At 40.8% G+C, this 5095-nt stretch overlaps 1 pseudogene; it reads left to right on the forward strand.

Moving 5' to 3' along the window:
- The first annotated feature begins 2213 nt into the window (after positions 1 to 2213).
- On the forward strand, positions 2214 to 3623 carry LOC114024302 (annotated as a pseudogene).
- Positions 3624 to 5095: the final 1472 nt, after the last annotated feature.

Below are 5095 nucleotides of genomic sequence, written 5' to 3' on the forward strand. Positions count from 1 at the left end.
TAAACCCAAAGACCCCAGCTTCTGGGATAAGAACCCACTCTTTGAAAAAAACTGCTGGGAAAACTGGAAAAGAGTGTGGCAGAAACTAGGCATAGAACAAAATCTCACACCATATACCAAAATAAAGTGAAAATGGGTACATGATTTAGATACAAAGGTTGACACTATAAGCAAACTGAGAGAGCAAGGAATACTTTACCTGTCAGATCTATGGAGAACAGAAGAATTCATGACCAAACAGGAGACAGAGAACATTACAAAAAGTAAAATGGATAATTTTGATACATTAAATTGAAAAGTTTTTGCACAAACAAAGCCAATGCAACTAAGATTAGAAGGAAGGTAGAAAATTGGGAAAGAATTTTTACAACCAGTCTCTCTGATAAGGGCCTCATTTCTAAAATATGTAGAGAATTAAGTCAAATTTATAAGAATACAAGCCATTCCCCAATTGATAAGTGGTCAAAGGATATGAACAGACAGTTCTCAGATGAAAAAATTAAAGTCATCTATAGTCATATGAAAAAAATGCTCTAAATCACTGTTGATTAGAGAAATGCAAATCAAAACAACTCTGAGGTACCACATCACACCTATCAGAATGGCCAACATGACAAAACAGGAAAATGATAAATGTTGGAGAAGATGTGGGAAAATTGGAACACTAATGCATTGTTGGTGGAGTTGTGAAATGATCCAACCATTTAGGAGAGCAGTTTGGAACTATGCCCAAAGGGCTATAAAAATGTGCATACCCTTTGACCCAGCAATAGCACTTCTAGGGCTATATCCCAAAGAGAGCACATAAATGGGAAAAGGACCTACATGTACAAAAATATTCATAGTAGTTCTTTTTATGGTGGCAAAGAATTGGAAATTGAGAGGATGCCCATCAATTGGGGAATGGCTGAGTAGATTGTGGCATATGAATGTGATGGAATACTATTGTGCCATAAGAAATGATGAACAGGTTGACTTCAGAAAAACCTGGAAAGACTTGTATGTTCTGATGCTGAGTGAAGTGAGCAGAACCAAGAGAACGTTGTACACAATAATAGCCACATTGTGTGATGACTAATATTGATAAACTTAACCCTTCCTGGCATGCAAGGATGTAAGACATCTACAGAGGCCTTTGATGGAAAATGCTATCCACACCCAAAGAAAGAACGATGGAAGCCAAATTGTTATTTTTTTCTCTTCTGTTGAGTTTTGTTTCCTCTTTCTGATGGTTTCTCCTATTGATTTTAATTTTTATTTACAACATCACTAATGTGAAAATATGTTTAATATGAATGTAAATGTATAGCCTATAGAAGATTGTGTGCTGTCTTGGGGAGGGTGGTGGGGAAGAAGGGGGAGAAAAATTTTAAACTCAAAAGCATATGGAAGTGATTATTGATAAATAAAAAAATTAATAAAAAAATATTTTTAAAAAAGGATGAAACAACAGCATTCCAGGAACATCATTTCTATGTCTTACATAATTGTGTGTCTATAACCTAAATCTTATTGCTTACCTTCTCAGGGAAGGGGGATAGGGAATGAAGAATAGAATTTGGGACTCAAAACTTTAAATAAAAATGTTTAAGAATTGGATTAAAAAAATGGACAAGTCAGAAAGAAATTACAGGAGCCCTTTGCTGGCATTGGGTATAGGACACTGCATTGCTCATAGGCAGTTCTAGGTTTTAGTTCCAGGGCAAAGAAAAACACTAGTGCAAGTGACAGCAGGTTAGGGGCTCTGGTCACAGTTCCAAGACAGAAAAGAGTGTGGCTTGTGGTCCTTCACAAGGAAGCAGGGTCCCTGATTGCAGTTCTAGAGCCATTAAGGATCCTAGTACTTGTGGCTGCGAAGAAACAAGGTCATCCCTTCCTAGGTAAAAATCAGAACAATGAGAGAGCTAGAAAGCAGTGACTATACCTCTCTTTGAATCATACCAGCAGAGAAGCATGGAAACCTTCCAGACCTCTGAACTACCTTTGAAAACAGCAACACAAAAACAAAATAAAAAATCCTGAAGTTTGGGAAAGAGTCCTTTGGACTGTGGGAGAAAAGCCCAACCTTAACATAAAGTTAAAAGTTAAGCAATAGGCTGGTTGCAAAAATAGTGCCTTGCAGATGGCCCCATGCCAGTGTGGTTGAATGCACCCATCCAGGCCATGTGTCATGGGTCTGGGCCAGACTGCCCTATGGCATGTTTATTGACTTCCCAAACTCTAAAGGAACAGTTACAAGTAGGATGCTTTCCCCTCCTTCTGTGCAAGAATCTTCCTGGGGCATCGTGGGTGCAAATGACCAGTGCCTTAGCCTGCATATCCTCAATTGACAGGGTCGGACAGACCATAGAGTCCTCAGGATTCTGATGCTGCAGCACAGAGCAGCCCACAATCACTACTGAGCTTGCTCAATAACCCACTGGGCAATGTACTGGGAAAACCCTTCTGGGCTTCTTTCACCTGGACCCCACTAACTCTGACTTGGACACCATCTCTGAGAGGATCCCACCTGGATATCCATCCTGTCCTGGATTATCATTCCAATAGGCCCTCTGATTGAGATACAAGTGAGTTCAGCTCTGAATCAGAACATCTCTCCAATTTAATTTCCGGCTTTCAAATCTTCCCTCCTCTGCCTTTCCTGGCCCTCAGGGCTGGTCCCAGTGACCCTTTAAAGATAGGAGTTGGGTACTGGCTGCACCAAGACCAGGTCACTTTAGCTGTATTAATTCCCTCTCCTTTTAGCATTGTAAGGGAGTCCAAACTCCATAGACAAGCTACAATTGTGAATGAAGTCACTTGTACCAGGAATGGTCAGCTTCTCCTCAAAACTACAAGAATGCTATCCATTCCTGTAAGGTGTTTCCAGGAGGAGTTCCTTGGGACACCATGGAAGCTGGATTGATTAAAACCTTCCATATATTAGGCTCTTTGAGTGTGGAATGATCCAGTAAGGATGGCAAATACCCCCACAGCCCTCCCAAAGGTAATATGCCTAAATCATATGTATACCTGGTGTTTGAGCTGGAGAATTCTGCACAGGCCCAACTTCAAACTTGTTCATAAGATCCACTAAGCCCAGATGGCCTGAGTGAGAATTACTCCAAGATGTCCAGCCTCAGGATGTGTTGTAAGGAGGTTCGGATTATCTCCAGGGTCTTGGCTGATAGCAGCTTTGTCCAGAATCCATCACAAAGGATGGATCCCAGCAAAACAATCTTTGTTGAGGTGCTGTGTGGGAGGCTCAATGCAGAGGCCCTGGATGCAATTGTAAATGATCTGTTTAGAGGAGTAGTGTATGCTGGTATCAACACAGAGAAGTACAAGTATCCTATTGGGTCTGTTGGGGTGACTTTGAACAATCCACGCAGCAATCTGAAGTCAGTCAGCAGTGTTTTTGTGGAGATCAAAACTACCAACTTCACCAAGAAGGTTCAGATTGACCCCTACCTAGAAGACTATCTGTGTCACATCTGTAGTGCTCCAGCAGGTCTGTTCTTCTGTCAAGAGCAGGTCTGCTTGAAGTATTTTAGCCTAAGCTGCTGGCATTGACCACATAGCATGGAGGGCTTCTTCACCATCACCAGCTGATGTGTAACCAGAAGAGTAGAAACTCTAGCTAGAGAGGTGGTGGGTGCCCATCTGCCCCTAGTGAAGCTGGTTTAACCTGAGTGGTGAGAGCCAGTGTCACTACCAGTCTCAGGCTCAGGCTGGGAGCACACTTCCAAAGGACATGGGGAAAATCTTACATTCACCTTTGCACTTGCTGATCTGCCTTTGTTTCTGAACTAAGGCAGAGTGAGTTTTGTCTTCGGGGGCAGTTAAAAGGGGAAGGCCCCCCCCCAATAACCTCCCAAGTGACTCTACAGTTTTCCCACACTTTAGTTCCTCAGTTTGCTGATGATAAGCAAAAAAGAACCATATGTTGAGAAGGTATTTATGTAGATGCCTTCATCTAGGTTTTTTTTTAAATTATTAAAAGCACTTTTTCTTTACATTCCTTGCAATACTCCTGGTAATGACACAGTTCTCATGTTTGCAGTTGCCATACAGTGTCTTTCCATTTATTTAACCCCACTTGAACATGAGTGTTCAGCTAGTGTTTTTTACTGTAACAAGACTTTGCTCTTCATTTAAACCAAAATCATATTTCATATGTTATGCTTGAGGGTTTTTACTGGCTCCTTTTTTACACATTTTATTTTTTTTTTATTTTAAGTTTTTAAAATTTACTTCCACAAGATTTTCAATTCCAAATTTTCACCTTTTCTCACCCCTCCCCCCACCCCAAGATGGCATCCATTCTGAATACCCCTTCCCCTAGTCTGCTTTCCCTGCTATCTTTCCCCACCTTCCCCTTCTATTTTCCTGTAGGGCAGGATAGATTTCTGTACCCCATTTCCTGTATTTGTTATTTCCCAGTTGCATGTGAAAACATTTTTTTAAACATGTGTTTTTTAAACTTTGGGTTCCAAATTTTCTCCCTTCCTCCCTCCCTACCCACCCTCATTGAAAAGGCAAGCAACACAATATTGGCTATACATATACAGTTATGCAAAACACTTCCATAGTAGACATGCTGTGAAAAACTAACTCTATTTCCCTTAATCCTATCCTGTCCTCCTATTTATTCTATGCTTTCTTTTGACCCTGTCCCTCCTTGGAAGTACTTGCTTTTGATTACCCTCTTTCCCAATCTGCCCTCCTCTCTATCATTCCCCTACTCTCTTGTCCCCTTCCCCTCCTATTTTCCTGTAGGATAAGACAGATTTCCATACCCAATTGAGTGTGTATGTTAAACCCTCCTTAAGTCAAATCCTATGAAAATAAGATTCACTCATTTCTTCTCACCTTCCGCCCGTTCCCCTCCATTGTAAGAGCCTTTTCTTTTCTGTTTTGGTTTTTTTTTTTTTTTGGTGAGATAATTTACCCTGATCTACCTTTCCCTTTTTCCTTCTCCTAGTATAATCCTCTCTCACCCCTTAATTTTACTCTCCAGATATGACCCCTTCATCTTCAACTCACCCTGTGCCCTCTATCTATCTATCTATCTATCTATCTATCTATCTATCTATCTATCTATCTATCTATCTAT

The sequence above is a fragment of the Vombatus ursinus genome, unplaced genomic scaffold (genome assembly GCF_900497805.2).
Source record: "Vombatus ursinus unplaced genomic scaffold, bare-nosed wombat genome assembly UNPS02014821.1, whole genome shotgun sequence".
NCBI classification, from domain to species: domain Eukaryota; kingdom Metazoa; phylum Chordata; class Mammalia; order Diprotodontia; family Vombatidae; genus Vombatus; species Vombatus ursinus.